General features: G+C 44.9%; 1 long non-coding RNA gene across 17 annotated transcripts in view; it reads right to left on the bottom strand.

Annotated features, from left to right (window-relative positions):
- The window catches only part of LOC111248115 (uncharacterized), a 159004-nt gene that overhangs the window by 29967 nt on the left and 111281 nt on the right, over positions 1–17756 (bottom strand). For 5 of the 17 annotated variants that reach the window (XR_015324242.1, XR_015324244.1, XR_015324243.1 and 2 more), the window contains exons 2-3: positions 16413–16511; positions 11990–12096 (exon numbers count right to left, since the gene is read on the bottom strand). The exons of 2 other annotated variants lie outside the window; for them this stretch is intronic. This is a non-coding gene — a long non-coding RNA (uncharacterized LOC111248115). 10 more of the 17 variants (XR_015324257.1, XR_015324256.1, XR_015324262.1 and 7 more) reach the window with 8 other exon arrangements.

Raw genomic sequence — 17756 nt, 5'->3', positions numbered from 1 at the left:
GAGATACTGTCGCGTTATTTGACAGTCGTTTTATAACAGTAGCCTTAAAGGCGTTAATGGACTGCAACGCCTAATCTAGTGTTTTAGGGAGAAGTTGCAATCTTTCCAGGACAGCGCCAGGATAAAGCGCATAAAAGGTACTGTAAAGAGCTCTTATCAATTTGCTGAGTCAATTAATATTTACTTAGCATAAAGGTAATTTTGCCTCCCCTGCATGTTTCATGTGTAGACCGTCTCACCGGCGCAGCCGTAAGGACGCACCCTATAGAAAAAGTCGCGGATCAATGTTTGCAGCAGAAAACTGCTGTTTTATTGTATTACTATAGTTCTACAGAGGCCTTGCCACAACGCTAAATAATAAAACTTCTTTGTCTAATAGGTGTTTGTCAAGCTTGATAAGCAGCAATGGAGAAGATTACAAATCAGCCACTCTAGAAGAGGGGAGATGTTTTTCGCGCGCTGACGATTTGTATTGTTGCTAGATGCCTTTCGCACAGTGGCCAGTGTGGCTTTATTTTGGCCCGACGGAATCGAGGAGCACTGGAGCTTACTCCTGTCTGCAGATTCAGTTTTAAGCCATGTTCGAAGATTTTCCTATTGCACGAAGGGGCTTCAACGGGCTCGACGATAGCATGAACCGGAAAGATTGTTATAAAGTATTTGCCAGCCAACTTTTTAAGGGATAGTATTCTTGCGCATTTTCCATAAAAATGAGTTAGCTTGTGTCTTCGGGACGGCAGCGTGGTGGACACGAGCCTAATGCAGTGACACAGGCGCAAGTACCTACTGCAGCGAAGGCCCGTTTTCCCTTCTATACTTTTAATAGGAACACTGGCAGTGGTATATTTTTATAGAACCCAAAGTCCTTCGCTCCGAAAAAGCAGTTGGTCCGTTTTGTAGCAGTGAACGACCGCCACCGGCGCCGCCGTTGCCAATAAGGAAAATGATGATTTAGAATAACACCGTCGTGTAGCTGCGTACGAAAGGTGACACAGCCGCAGTAGCAACAGCGGTTGGAAGTGAATACAGCGCTGGCTGAACTCTCTAGATTTTACAGAATTCGCACAAGATCTGCGCGATGAAACGTATTGCCTACGGGTAGCGTTTAGTTATTCTATATATATATATATATATATATATATATATATATACAAAGAAAGAAGGTATATATACATGAACAAGACAGAATACAACGAAGTGGCAAATGTGTGTTTTACCTATCCACCTAGCCATACCTAAATTAGGCTTAATTTGCCGGCCTTGCAACCTCCATTTGTTAGAATGACGACGATATTCGAATGGAATATCACGTCACTGGAATTCCACTGGGTCAGTATAAAAAAAAACACGAGGGAGCCACTTTAGAGCTCAAAAACAGCGACGGCGCGAACACAATCGCCAAACATGGCGTACGGTGTGGCTGAAGTTTTATATTTCACTTCGCTCTTTTCTCGAATTTCTCAGCGACAGGCGGTAGTGGTCATGGCGCGTCGGTGCTGGCAGAGATACTCGCAGACCGCACGATCCTCGCGGCTAGTCATCTTGCGCGAGCCGTCGTAATGGCAATAGCCGGTAACGCTTCGACGATCCTCCATTTCATAATCAGAGCGGTAATCTCGACTGCCCTCTCAGCAGCACTGTGAGAAACCCCTGTGAACTTCCTAGGCTTACCGCGGCGCTTTCTTTCTAGAGACCTCGAATGATCCTTTTCACAAAGATTTACACGCACCAATGTATGTAGGTCGCTGCAAGCCCCACTTACGCCCATTGAACGGTCGCATCGAACAGTGATTTCAGCACGAAGGGATTTCGCCGCCGGTGTTCGATATCAACACGGTTTTTCCCTACGATGAATCAAGGCTTTTTGCTATTGATGGCCAGCTTTTGCCTAACAGAATCTACGATATCTCCTAGTAAATGCATACTACAATGGTTGAGGACCGATGCAGTAACACGTAATGCCCTTCAATGAGCAAGCAGATATCCATGTGGCCTTACAGTGCCTTTCTACGTAAAGTATTTCAGCTTATTGGTTGAACAATGACCTAATCACTCACCAACGCGAAAAGTTACGGAAAAGTAGAATATGGAACACAGAACATGATGTAGGGAAGTATCAGCTGCGGTAATTGCGATAACAGCGGCGACACAAATAGGGCGTACTTGTCACAATGTGATAATAGGCTCGTGTGCATCGATTGTGGCTGCCTCCATTATAGGTCGATAAAGCTATACACGTAGTGTAAGACGGCAAAGTTTCTAGGCTCAATAAATGCTACTCAAACGTACGTACCGGTTTGAATAGACTGGCGTCACGCAAGACTCCACGCTTCAGTTCCACCACAACACATCTAGCGTACCACAATGACAAGGAAAAACAAAAACAACAACAGTTACTGAACTCGACACCTTATCAACGTTAGTAACTCTAACCGAAATACTTTTGGATCTTCGATGAAGCGGATAGAAGGTCGTAAACTGGTTTAAGTGGAACTGAATTCACTACATTTAATAATTCCTACCTCCTGGGTCGACAGGTTATGGTAAAAGGTAGACTAGGCTTGGTCTATTGCACCTACAGCGGATGATTCTAACTTCTGATGACTTCATAGGACATACGGAAGCGGGGATTACTTGGAAGCCATCTCGTATGGCCATGTAATGACATCCATTCTACGAGAGTGACTGTAAACGATACAAGGTCGTTTACTTAACGAATCTCTATTGCAGCACGGTTCTGCAATCGTCGTTGATAACCGTACCTGTATGATGTTCGCCTTTGAGCGCGAAAGTATGACGGGAGGGCATTTACTTTAGATTACAACTGAAAAAATATAATGGTATTTCTGGTGTCTGCAACAGGCTATCTTTACTGCTTGTTAGTTAACGTATAGAATTATCGACCGTCCCCAGTATCACTAAATTTCTGGCGTTTTGTCATACCGTTTCCTGTAATTATTACTACTTTCGATAGTTTTAGCTTTGCCATCTATCTCTGTCTAGTCTATTTTTAAACAAATTCACTTAAGGAACGACCTTTCTAGCATTTATTTCTTGGTGCGCTAACGCGTACCTGTGCGAATGTTTGAAACACTGCCGCGTGAAACTGTCATTAAAACCTCATTTACCGCGTCGCTAGCTACACGGCAGCGACGGAACAATATTTCGTTTCTTTTAATCCGTATTATCTATAAGCCAGCATAATATCAGGGACAGTACCACCACCAGCAGCGGTAGTGGCAACAGAAGAAGAAGAAATCATATCAGAGAGACTGGCACACATGTGCATCTGCACACAAATATCCATTGTGTCCTAGTATATGGCCAAGTAACGCTGCCTCAGCCACTGTTAAACACCGAGTATGAGAGACATTTAGACGGGACAGTCAATCGGTTGACCAGCAAGTCCATCATTACTGTTGGTTGGTCTTATTCTTCAACAAAAATAGCCTGCCACACTTAGGAACAGCCCTATATTGTATTCACAAAATAGAACACAGCGATATAGACCTCGCTAAATACACCAACTTATCTATTGCATAAATACTGCTAGCGTACACACGTGCACACAGAATACTATCACACCACGGGCGAGACAATTCCGTCAGTTTATCAAGTTGGTAACTAGACAACAGGAGAATCGGCAGTGAACGTCGTAGACGTAAGATCTCAAGTTTATTTTAATTACGCCTATACAAAGTGTTTTCTAAAGTACGTAATTAACAGTAGCGGCACGTTCTCATTATCCAGGTTGCCGGAAACGGCCTGAGAAGGTCAACAACAAACTATAGACCAATCGCGTATGCTCGAAGCTGATTGCAGTTTTTTAGGGCGAACCGTTGACTACATACTAGTAATAACACATGGAAGTCAAAACTATCACCGTTTGCCGCCAGCTATGACCAAAGACCGTACAAAGGGAATCGATCTATCCATAGGTGTCATGGCATACAGTTCTGTCCTATACGACAATCTATGGACTGAACTTTTCCCTATTTAGGCACCATTTACATATCGAAAATAAGTACTAATCTGTCTTAGATCATCAGTACTACGTGGTTTTTAACTTCTTCTTCGCTGCTCTCCATAAGAAGTCATATTAAAAAGGACGACACAAATCCCTTAGCGGAAAAGGACTCATATTGTGCGTATGCCAGTAACGATTATCAGATTATTTTAGCTATTAAAACAAGTGCGGTGGGTTCTTCGATAGACCCTTAGTTAAGGATTTGACTAAGGAACCCAAGGCGTGCTGTACTAGTAGTATATGGGCGGGCCTGTTAAGCAGTTACTGGCCAAACATCGTTCGGCATCGCCGAGACCCATTTATGCATGCTATTATTGACTACCTTTTGGATTGGGATTTTGTTTCCGAAATCGTTTTTCGTTGTTGAGGTAGCTGGACCTTTATCGGGCAAATGCTGCTGGTCTATTTGCGATAGCCACAACAGCTGCTCGATCCCGTGCTGACCAAAAAACTCATCGAGGTTTCAGATTCAGCCGTCGCTGGCGGTAGCCGTTCGTTGAAGAAAACGAGCTTCACGCGTAACCTAACCCTTTCAATGATTTGGTCGTCGTCGTCGTCGTCGTCGTCGCAATCATCAGTAGGGGCCGACGCGGCTGCAGGAGAAGCGCAATGGCAGCCCTTGTGCCGGTGATCACGGAAAAAACTAGCCAATAGCTGTTGAAGTCTCGCCAGGATTGGTCCAGGCTTCGTCCGCAAATAGCAATAAAGACAGTTGCAGCTGTTGCTAGAAGCAAAAGACGACGACAATGAAGATGTTAGTTCGTCGACGAGAGGAACCGTTGCGTTACAACATCACCGACAGGGCTGCCACCAAGCGCCTATTGTAGTTGGTCAGTCATCCAGTGCAAACGATAAGAAAAAACGCGTAAGTTTTGTGGAAGCAAAGGAAAACATATTTAAAAATAATTTGATGAATAATATTCGTGTACCGAAGAAAACCGAAATGAAACCAGCGAGCGAGTCATTGAGAAGCAGCCAGGAACAGCTAAAGCTTGAATGAATGATAAAAAAACCACGACGGGATTAACTATAACAGTGATAATAATTATATTTATCATTTTTATAATTACATATGATTTTGCACACAAGTCGATTCTAGAAAATCGTGATTTGCTAAACTTCATACGTTTTTTGTGCATCACTTTTAGGTTAACGTCAATATAAAACAACAACAACAGCTTTATCGTAAGATAGCGTAATACGTAAACCGAACGCAGAGAGGATAGCAGGTACAATAAAGCACGTGTGCTTATATTATCAAAGCCATTGATAAAGATTATTGCTGAATTACTTCAAAATTAAGTCGCACCCCTATCAACGCTGTTCTCATGGCCGAATACTAAAACAAAATCTATCCAATGCGTTACAAAGAGACGACTCAAAACAGACCTTGCGTATAATTCAATACACATTGCACCGGGTGAATGATAAACAATAAATTTCAACATCATCTTATTTATGGTCGCTTCGCATAGCCTTCATCATCATCATTTGCATGTTCTGAATGGGGGCTTCAGACACTTCAGGTCAGCTTTTTTTCAGGTTCGAGGTTACCTAGGATTGTATGTGTCTCTGTGGTTACCAATTGGTTTCTTTGCGCACGCTGGATCTTGCTTTTATTCTTTCGGCACTTGTGGTATGTGATCGCTAAACAGCTTCTGTGTGAAGCCGCCATCGCCGAAACTCTTACAGTCACCATAGCTATTCTTGAGGAATTGCTCCAGAGGGGTGAGGTGGCTTTTCCAATCACTTGATGCATCTGCGTGTTTGGCAAATTCGTCATTGCGAACCCAGAAGGAACAGAGTACAACGTGCAGAATTAGATGGCGGGAGCGTGGAATACATGAGTCACAGGCCGATATCTCTCAAGCTCGTACCTTTGCGGCTGATAATGGTTACTTTTAGCGTAAGGGTATCGTTAGCATCTCTCAAACAGAAAAAGAAGAAAACTTAGCCGTGGACAAGTATAGTTGCTTTTTGATAGTTGTAACTATATTAGAGCCTAGTTTCAATGTTAGGCCCGACAAATCGCTACTGTCTGGGAAACGGATGTGCCCCATGTAGAACGATTTCTTTACTGCACAGTTGATGCATGTTTATGTACATATATATATACATATGCTCAAAACCGGTATGTGCGAGATATCGCTTGCCTCATTAGAAATTAGCAGGAATAAATTATTTATGCATAGTGCGTTGTATTTATATGTCGCTTACGTGCGGGAGTCAAAGGCCAACCTCAAGTCTCTTTCAGTCAAGAACTTGGCCTTCCAAACCGCCACACCGCGTCTGTTTCGACATCCACAACTTAACACACGTACCGAAAACACGACAACTATTATCATCACTTTCACGATTTGACAGGCAGAAAAATATATGCAGATACTTACCTAATTGTAACTATTATTGTGACGTAAGGTAAGTGTCAGTTGTCTCGGATGCTGTGAGTCTCTTTTTACAGATAATGGGGCTTTACGAGCGCCCGATTGCTTCAACATGATGTGTCCAGATCGCTGGCCAAAGGAACGCCTCGAACAGGGCCTTTCTCGGTTTGTTTTAGCAATAACGATACAGATAAACTGGGTCCAGTTGAATAGATAAAGGTCTAGCAAGAATTTCTTTGACAAAGGACAGCACTCAGCATGTATACACATATATACAAATAATCGAGCAGGTGTGATTTTTTTGCTAGATTAAAATGCGTTAAAATGTAATTTTCCTTATTCAGAAAACGAAGGCGAAGGCGAAGGCGAACTGATATTGTATCCTCGAACAGTGGAACTCCTTCGTTGTTTCTAAGAATGAATTGGAATATCAGTTGTTCACAAATAGAATTTGTATGTTAAGGAAAGACACGAGTTCATTATGATTAGCTAGACAGTTCCCAGGTTGAAATAAGTTTAGTTGACAAGCAACTTGAAGTTGTCCTGACTGAACGTTCGCTACTTGGAATACTGTACCGTAAGTTTCGAATTGTGCAGTCTATACTGAAATTTTCCGCACCGCATCAAATATTTTGCCTTGGGAAGTATGTGCCCCTCACATTGTGTCAGAGAGCATATAATTGGAAAGCTATTCAAAATGTTTGATACAATGTAGAAATGGTTGCATGCATATTATGCGCTTTTACTGTGCTTGTCTGTGGTATAGCAGACCTGACACTAGCCACGTGACTAGTGGGGTTCAGGTTTTTTTGCGTGACGTAGACTAAGACCTTCAGAGCCTATGGTTGAGGGCAACCTTCTGTTACGCTTTTCCATCTTTCACTTAATGCCGGCCATTGTTTTTCCTTCTTTTTTTCCCTTGCTCAATAATTCCAGCCCTGTTTCCTATGCATAGTAGAGTTAATTCGTGAGAAAAGTGTAGAAGGAAGTGATCTTCTTTCGAAATAATCGATTCTAACTATGTACTACGGTTACAGCGGGGGGGATGGTGGACAGAAACGGAAATTTAATTCTATAGGATCGGCGCGCAGTTCCCGAACGGCACTGCAAGATCGCCAGTAACGGCAAATTACAATATCCTCAGGTCAATGATCACTGTAGCTCGGTTAGGTTTCTACTCTATCACTTGCGTTTGTTGCTGCTTCGGTTGCTGCTCCTGGATCTGAGCTAGTTCTAACTCTTCATTGAAACTGATGACAATACAAACCGCCTGTAGCAGCGGCACTGGAATTGCAATTCTAAGAACACAACTACAGCTCGAGCTCTCACGTTCAATGCTACTGCCATTAAGCATTGATTAAGAGAGCTCGCGTCTACGTGCGGGGTCGAACCTAGACACCGTCTCAGGTGCCTTTAAATTCAGTAGCCAAAAGTATGATTTCCATTGTTGTAGAATTATGGCAACGAAATACTACTATTCATACTGTTACTTAAACTTTTTCTGATGCTCTGTCTTGCGACAGAAGAAAAATGTAAGAAAGCACTGGAAGAAATCGAGTGAGATAAACCCTATGGAGTTGACAAACGGTTGTTTTGTATGCCGGTCGGTACATCTACCCAAAGCGGTTAGAACAGACAGAATTTCCAACAGTAATACGCAGAGCTGCCGGCAAATAGCAGCGACAGCGGATAGCTAAACAATAACCACCAGCGTTATGCGGTTTTCGTCTGTTGCTATAGCTGTCGCTGTTGTTATGCGTCGCCTCGTGCGTCTGTTTCTCGTCCTTTAGCTTGCTCATCGTTCCCTTAGCTCTGCCTGTTCAACCGCCTTCACTTTGGCGTCGTCGTTATCGACGCGCTGCGCGTATTTTACCGCGTGAGGCAGAAGTTAAAGTCGGAGCTGGCAAGTGCCTACACGAAGAGACCAGTGGATTGACCGAGGAACCGATCGCGGCTTATGTGGCAGCTCCCGCGGGTGATTGCTTACTCTGATAGCATTTTGATCGCGTCGTCTCTGGGGCTACGGTGGAGGTCAGCGGCGTCTCGACCGCAACTCTCGAGCTCCGTTGCGGTAGCTTGCTGGTCGCTCCTTGCTGCACCGTTAGCGGCTGAAGACAGCCTGAACTACGCCACTCTACCAGCAACGGTAGAAAAAGCTGTACCTGCAATGGCAGCGGTAGGGAAGAAGAGCCAGAGAAAATGGTAACGGCCGCGTTTACGACGACGCTAACGACGAGAAAGAAGATGCGTGATAAGAACGAGATGACCAAGTAGAAGAAATAGCCGCAGCAGCAGAAAAAAACCAAGACGACGAAGAACAACGGCTTTGGCTGGCAACGGTAGCGGCAGCAGCTCGCAATTTCAACAGGCAGCTACGGCTGACCGACCGATTATCGGCCGCTCGGTCGGTTGCCAGCCAGGCAGACGCCGCCGTCAGCAGCAGTGCAAGTGCGTTCGCCCACAGCAGTGCGTTTCCACAAGAGCTACCACTACAGAAATCCGCGAAATCAGCATCGTTGTTGTTGTGACTGTCGCTATTTGAAGATGGCACATACGTAGATGGCCATTCCTGCTCATCAAGATAGACGCTGTAGCCGGCTCCATCACTGCTTTTCTACCGCCATTTCTACCACTGCTCGCGATGACTAGGACAACGACAGGAGAAACGAACTAACAGGCGGCTAGCAACAGCAACAACAAGCTGGACAAACTTCGTCGCCCAGCCGACAACCCGACACCGTCGTCAACATTATCGGCAGCCGCAGCAACAACGACCACATTTTCTCACCTAGTCCAACAACAACAACAACAACAACAAAATTATAACGACGACGATAACAACAACAACAACAATGGCGGTCACAGCGATGAAGATAGACAACACTGAGTCGGCGAACTCGGGTTTGGCCACCATGATCAGTGCTACCTGATGCCCACTCGTTTCTACTTGAGTTTAGTGCTTTTATTTCGTTGTGTTTTTCCTTGGTGTTTTTCGTCGTTCTCATCATCAAGGTTCTCCGCTAGCGGCACCGCAATCGCCATCTTCTTTGGAAATTCAGCGATGAGTGAATCAGCAGGCGAGTCCAACACACAGAGTAAGCTTCCAATAGCTCTCTGTCCTTTGTCTTTGTCCCTGGCCGTCGCTGTGCGCCTTTCTTCCACTGACTGTTTCTTCTACTGCAATAATAACGACGGTAACAACAATCGCAGCACCAGTAGATCGAGTAATCGGGCACTTTTGTGCGTGTGGTCCAAACCAGCTTCATCGTAGAAGTGAGTTGGTAGCAGGCAGGCGGCAACCGGTCGGTCCAGCCAGAGAGTTAAAAAGCCGTCCAACAAAGAACATTAGAGCCATATCAATCCGACACAACTGACACCAAACTCGCTTTTTCTGTTGCTCTAATGCTTTCATGCGCTCTCTCGCTTTCTAACTGTTTCTGCTTCTTTTTCTCTTTATGTCTGGCCGTTTGTCTTTGGTGGGCTCTTTTCTTATCATAGATTTCCCACCCAGTCTGACTGCAGCACCAAAAGCAACAACGGTACCGTCTCTGGGTCTTGGTCCCCTTTCGTTTCTCTTGGGCCATCTCCTTCGGCTTCCCGTCGTCTACAGTCGTTTCGACGGCCGACGATGGTAGACAACCCGAACGGCAAAAATGAAGGTAGGCTGCCGAAACTACAGACCGCTGTTGCAGACGCTTAGAGACAGGACACTAGCAGCCGTCGATCTGTCTAACTGGCCAAGCAAGCACGCATCAATAAGAGGCAGCTAAACCTTCTACGTTCGTCTACCGCGACAGTAGCTTGGGCATTGTTACCTTCTTTTTTCCTCACGATACGACGCTGGGGCAATTGAGTAACTTCAACAACCGGCAATAGCTGCCGTTGTTGCAGCAGCCATTGACGAAGCTCCCTTCTGCTACCGCTGGGGCGGCAATGACGGTCAGTGTTCGCTGAGCTCCGCTTGTTGCTCGCTCGGTCGCTCATCCGTCGATGTGAGCTGATTGCCTGGCAGCCGCCCGCGACAGGATCTTCGGTCAGGTAGAAGTAGATTGTCCGTTCCGACACTTAGTCTGCAGGGGTCTTCGTCGATGGATAGACCAGAACAGAATAGTATCGGCACCGGTTGCCGCAGCAGCGCGTTATAAAAATGACAACGACGACATGCGCCAAGAATGAGCCATCGCTCGGTCAAAAATGGGGGCATGGGGCCAGAAGAATCAAACAAGGTGGATAACACTCACGCGCACATGCACCAACGCGAGCCACGTGAATGGTCAGCGTCGATCACCGTTCGTTTTCTACTGTCCGCGGATGACCAGGTCTAAGTAGGCGAAGTCACCGAAGTATACGATATACCACGCTGTCTGATTTCACCTCGCTCGCTGAAATCCCCATACAAGAATCTGCTCGTTGGTGCACGAGCGTAGAAGGATCACTAACGCTCCCGCGAACAGCAGTTTAAGTAAGAATGAATTTTCAGCTTGCTACAGTTCTTCTGCTTTTGATGTCTGCTAATGGTTAACTGGTAAGTTTTCAAGATCGAGTGTGCGTATATGGGGCACATCGGCTTCATTTTCAGTGGCGTAAGACGAGGATAGAGGACGGGCAGTCAAAGCGATAGCCTGCAGTGAGAAATGGCGGGGGCATATTCCTTAAACTGTGTGCCCCTTTACATAGAAGTTTGGGATGATGATTGTATGTACTGGCAAATATTAGGGGACTATCTGATGCTTGAGAACAATGGAATACTTCATATAGGTGACCGCATCTTCGTGAGTTCATGTGTTGCTTTCGCGTATGAGTTGAATGTCGACTCTGCCACACGTGATGGTATCACACGTGATGGTGGCACATGCGATGCTACGACTATTTGGGTAGGTGTGTATATGTGCCGTAAGGCTAAAAGCGAGAGAAAAGAATTAAATAGCTATAATAATCGTTTATGGAAGCTGAGACATCACATAAGCACAACATTTTGTGTGGGTGTGTATATACGTAGAAATGGGACTCTGCCGTTCGTGGACTGAAATAATGAAATAGGAGTGACTGACCGATGAACGAACCATTCGTTTCTACGTAAGACGGACCTAGATACGAAAAATCACTGCGCTTCTGAGGGAAGCTGACCTGTGATATGGGAAAGGTCTACGTCTTCTGCGGAAAAAAGTTTTTTGGTTACAGGCACATGCTCGAGATCTGACAGGATCACTCGGCATATTTCGTCTCGGATTCATTCAGTGCCTGTGTAGGATGGCAAATACAATTGCGCTCTTTACTGCCTCTACATTTCTGAAAACAGATTGTTTATATTGTCATCAGGTATTCGGTATCACGTATATATGCAGCGTACGCCTGTGAAGTCTACGGACCGTTGTTCTTGCGAGAGGCATGCCTGAAGTTTGTCATACCGCAAGCTGCTAGTTTAAAACGATTCTTTAGGCATACTATGTAACGTTCATTAAATATTTCGCCAATTTTTCCGACGATGCTCATTTCTAACATCGGGTACTCTACGAAAAAAGGGTGTATTAGAATTATTTAATTAGCTGGGTGTTTTTAGTATGCCAATATAGCTCACCTTGCAATGATGCAAGAAAGCTTTCTTATGCACATCTGAAGTGTACATAGTTGTTATGTGGTTTAGGCCAGCAGCTGAAAAGCTCAGGCAGTCGAAGTAATGGACCGCTGAAAACAGACCGAACGCAGCAGGATCGCATAATTAACCTTTGTATATAATTAAACCGAGCTTAAAATTATAATTAAAACTGCTATGGGTCTAGTGAAGACGAATATTGTATCAGTAACAGTTCTAAGGTATATTCCATATTTTTAACAGAAGTCCCTTATCGTTGCTCAGTGTAATGAAATGTCTCTATATTAGGTAGCGGAATCTAGACGAAGGTTTGTCTAGACAAGGACAAATCTATTTTTTAAGACGATTACGTTCATACCATCAGCAGTGTTTCTCAATACGAAACGTTACTGCTAAGAGTATGCATAATACTCCATAGTTGCATAGACAAACACAATCTTAAATAAAAAAAAAACGGTCAAATAATGCGAGGGCACGTTAAGAGGAATGCTACGCATGTCGAGCTACAATGACGACTCTCTGGACCTGGAACAACTGCACGCTGAGCTATTCATACGGCTAGACAGAGAGATTTTTACCATTAATACGGTTTTTTACGATGAGATACTGCTCCACGTTGCAGCTAGTAGAAAATTACGATATTATAATAAGAACCATTCAAAATGAAACCTAGCAGAAACTAGGCAAAGCGCTATTACGTAAGAGGTTCTGCATGATGCGGAAAAAGACATGCAAAGATCGAGCCTGTACGAAAAAATAGGCAGCTCATTGGTTTGTGGCTTCACTATACAGCACGAGCTACGTGCCGTTAATACAACATAAACAGATCAGCACGTAGATAGTAAATATGTTTTTAATCAGGCAAATCTAATGGCATAGTGAAAACTATAGATACATGAATGTTTCTACCTAAATGATATAGTAAGGCTTGGACGGTCAAATCTCTGATCAGAATGCCAGCCGTCGCTGCTTCCCGCCCCGCTAGCAGCCCGTACTACGCAACGAATAAAAAAGGTTTTTTTGTTATCATTTTGTGCATATTGATCAATACACAGATTCGAACGATTGATATTGGACGAGCACATCGTTCCCAATAAATGTCCTGTTCAATACTCTTCGTCTTCAGATATGTTATGATAAAGCCTTCAAATCAAATGAGGTGCATTCGTTATCGAAGGTCGCTAATGATGTTGTTGTCGTCATTATGCTATGGCCGTCGCGAGTACGTTGTGGTTATGCTGTTGAAGCGTTCTGATTGTTGTGGCTTGCTGGCTCAATGTCTAATCCTGATTCCTATGGTCTTGTGCATGCTTCCTGTGCTTCGATTCGGCTGCATTTACAGCTTACGTCAACACCTACATAACTACTGTCACCGTGACCGTCGCCACGCCGCTGCTGGGGTCGTCGTCGCCGTGGCGCTGTCGACGTCGCTCTCGCCTTGCAGACAACAGTGTTGCTATTGTTGTCGTCGGCTGATATGCGGTCGCTGTGCTGTTGCCGTGTCGACGCGAAGTCTAGGCAGGCTGTAGTCAGCAAGACGTTCCTGGAGAGACGATGTTGCCGATGCTGGCGGTGTCTTCATTATCTTCCTTTTCTCGCAGGCGACGAAGCGTCCGACCGTATCACCACTAGCAGCAGCATTAGCATCGTCTTCGTCGATGCCATCATCAACAGCATCGTTCCTTTCGGGCGGATGTGATCGATCCCGTTGAGCAAAACGATCATCGCCAGCTAGCGAAGGCAGTCGCCGGCACCACTGCCACTACAGCTTATTGCTGGCACTACCGCAAGCGTTGCTGTTGGTTGTCGATTATCTAACGACGACATCGAAGATCTGCTGCTTCGGTCCGGTCGACGCCGGTTCGCTCCGCTGTTCCATCGACATCAATGCAGAGCTGCAACAAATCTTCGAATATGGACTCACGCCTGGGCACCCACTAATGCTTGGACGACGACCGATGACGATCTGCCAGTGACGGCATGCTCCTATTAAATTATTGCACTCATAATTTATCATCTTTCCCAAATCCCTATGGCCGCTAATAACAACTGCGACGACGACGACGACGATGATATAACAATAATAGTGGCGGTGTTGTTGGTGCCGCTATAGTAAAAAGCATTGCTGTGTAGGGTCTAGCGCAGCGATGACCGGCTAGATACATGCTTCTGCCGCGTTGTGTTGAGCTATTCGGTGGGCGATCGAATAGCGACCGTTGTTGTAGCAGCGCATCCATTCCTCTAGCGATTTTCCAGTCGCCCAGCCCCGCCAACGCTCGAGTAGAAACAACAACATTAACAATAGCGCTGCCGTCTGCAGCAGCAACAATTACATGAACCCAGATTACGAGTCGCAACAGAAACATCCTGTCCTTACGGGATTGCAGATCTGGAATCAGCATTCGTTGCCTCGAACCGTAGCAATGGCCGCTGAAGCGCTATCACGACAAGCCACGCTATCCGCTATTGCTGCCACAATTATGGCAACAACTTCGAGGACATGCGATCTACAGCGTCGAACTAATGATCACATCGACATATAGGTACTCGGATTCGATAGCCTGCTTCATATTGTATAGGATCATGTGCTGAAGGGGTTCATTGCTCGAGTCGAGTCTGCGTGTGTCCGTACGTCAATATACAGAAGAGGTGGAAGGAAAGACCAATCGCAGGGCTGGTCCAAAAACGACTTGGGGTTCTATTACGTCGGTTATAACAGGCGATACTATTATTTAAACTTACTCACCATGCAGAGGTATATCTACGAAGGGGTTCAGAGCCCAAAAGCTAACAGCTGATTACCGCATAACGTGTTTCAGTTTAAACCAAATGCAAATAGAAGTGCGTCGCGGTTCCGTGGTCAAGTGGTCTGTGATTTAAGAATTATGCTTATTGTAGTTGTGTGTCTAAAGACAACGCAGACATCTGGAAAAGGCCTGATCTCGACGTCCTTCCGCATCGCTGATCGATGAGGCCGAGAAACTGCAGTCGAGATATTGTAACATTCAAGCGAACAAAATCAGCGAATTTCCATAGGCTTTTCTATTTTTACAATTGTGAACCCTTTGAATAATCAATTTCAAGTGGAAAATACTAACTAAGTCTAGTTTCTCGTTTTTTACTACTCTAGATAGCGGTTGTTCCCAATAATGTAAACAGAGGCCATTCCAACTGGGCATACATAAAATTGTAGCGCGTTTGCTACTTGCGGCATTTGCGCCTTCAAGCCGCCTTGTACGAGATCTCACAGCAGTGTATGGCGTCGAGTAACATGTACGCGCTGGTATAATCGTTGACCGCCGACACAATAGAGTTGGTACCGCATTTTTAGAATTTCCTACCCGGTCACTCTGCCACCAACGAATCGTCGTGAGCGCTCGAAGTGACATACGCAGGACTGTTGGTTTATATATGCGTACATGTTAATAAATCATTGGCAGAGACGTAAATAAACGAATTAGCCACAGTGTACCAGAGCTGTAAAACATCGCGAACAATTTTATAGATCAACCGCGTATTCTCCAACAGTATCCATAATGGAAGCACCAGACAAATGTTTCGGGTTTTACGTACAATATTATCACTAGCAATTGTTAGATATTGCTTTAAAGGGCTGGCAACTTACTACCGTTCATGGTTACTACCTCTGCTGCTGCGGACCGGGACGTGGCTTACTCTCGGAATGACCGATATAGGTTCGTTGCTGCGGCGGCGACCGTGATAAGGCGTCGTAATTTACAGCGTTGGAATATAGGGATTCTTAAGGGTAAATTCTCACGTGTGCCGTCCGACGCAACTTCATCTTTTACGCGTCGACATCCAAATACGTGATTCAACTACGTCTTGCGTATGTGCAGCTCCCTATGAACTGTATATGCACTGACCGCCCACACCGCCGGCCGGTTCCTACAGCGGCGATATGAGTGGCTTGCGAGTAGAATTCACAGCCTTTTTCATACCTGTGTCTGCTAAGTTTGTACACTAAGTGGCCAAGTTTGGGCTGAGTTCACTTCAAGGTGGCCAGCCAATCTAGGAAGGACAGGCCAAAGCGACAGGCAATGGTCGCGTGCGAAACTCGCTAATAATCAGCCGCCAATTTAGCTGCATGGCGTCCTGCACAGGCCGAGCGACTGACTAGTTGTCGGGGTGCCGCGCCAGCCGTAACGGAATGGGGCAGCCCACCCCAACGGCCGAACGAACAGTCAATCGAATCCCCTACGCGACATCTGACGACGCCATTGTTGTAGGCACTGCTATCTAGGATAAGTTCCATTGTGTGATTCCGTTTTAGAACAGAATAGATATTACAGTGGCAGCTTTTTGACGCGTCTAAGAGAATTATATAGTCAATCTAATAGAAACTGCGACTCTTATCTACTATTTTTTCATCAAACCTACACGTCCGTACCTTGGATGGCAATGTTCGAGACGGACGCCATTAGTGCCTATGGGTGTGTATAGCGTTCACATCCGCTGAACAGAACGCAATTCGTTCGCTTAAGCCCATCTGAAAGACGCGAAAATATAAAAATAATAGCGACTTTTTCATTTACCCAGGTTGTGCTGGTGCAGAGAGCGATAATATTGGAAATTTTAATTGACAGACTAAAGTTTAGGTCAGTTTGTCACAATATTCATTAGCGTCGTATTCATCAAACTCTAATCTATACGAGTTTTCTATTATTTGCACAGATGGCAGCGTCACCGATCGATGAAACACTGTTCACAAAACGACCATATCCGAAACTATACAACACTTCCTACAGCAGATGATAAATAGCTTGACGTAACCAGTGACAGCCCGAATGCCTATCCCCGTGTCCGCTCGCGTTGCTTACCTATTTCACTCTGTTTCTCTGACTCGTTTGATTCAAGCGGATCCCATAACGTTAAATTGATCCTCTGCAAGCAGCCCCGGAAAACAAACCGTATTGTCACTCTCGCTTCGCCCTTCCCGTTTTGACTTGGGGCGACCTTCTTTTTTTTTTCTAAAATTATAATGCGTAACTAAAATCGTAATAAGCAGGTAGCTGGAGCAATACGACGCGATCCAATTTGAGACGTTGCTAAGCAATTTAGGTCGTGTTGGCCACTGTGTCTATCGAGATCCTGTATCTGTCCGTTGTCATTAATGAAACCTGAATCAAGTGGCAAAAAGCGCGTAGCTACTCGTTCAGCGTCCTCACGCCGCTATTATATTTTTCCCAATTGCATCGTCGTATCGGTGATTCGAACTTAATCCAGCCGTAGGTTTTATCTCACAGACCTTTAGCGTCTTATCTAATTACTCTAACCGGATAGTCTTCTAGCTAAATATGTACATTTTATTCAACTCTGCAAGCTATTTTAATTGAATTGATACTGGAATGAGCCAAAAAATCTCAGCGGAGCCGAGAGAGAAACAGTCGTGTGAACCGTGTGAGACTAATACTCTATAATGTATTTTTCCAATTGAGACTACATCAGCATGATGACTATTGAGGTACACCAACTTCGAAAGAAACTAAACGATTTTATTGGGCAGTCAAAGTCGCCAATAGTAAATGAACCAGCAATAGGGCCTGTTGTAAACGAGACATCTTATAGCCGATCTCTGTCTACGTTTTTGTTGTTAGAATTAGAATAACTATATTTAGAAGGACTGAATCTAAACGTCGTGTTGGATTGGCAGCTGAAAAGAGCGGATTATGGATAGATCATTCAGCGTGAACTGTCCCAGATACTTAGGGCCTTGTTGGCCGTATTTCATCGT

Source organism: Varroa destructor, unplaced genomic scaffold (genome assembly GCF_002443255.2).
Source record: "Varroa destructor unplaced genomic scaffold, Vdes_3.0 BEIS01000003.1, whole genome shotgun sequence".
Classification (NCBI taxonomy): domain Eukaryota; kingdom Metazoa; phylum Arthropoda; class Arachnida; order Mesostigmata; family Varroidae; genus Varroa; species Varroa destructor.
Note: the sequence above shows the minus strand (reverse complement) of the source record. Positions and strands in the feature narration are given on the sequence as shown.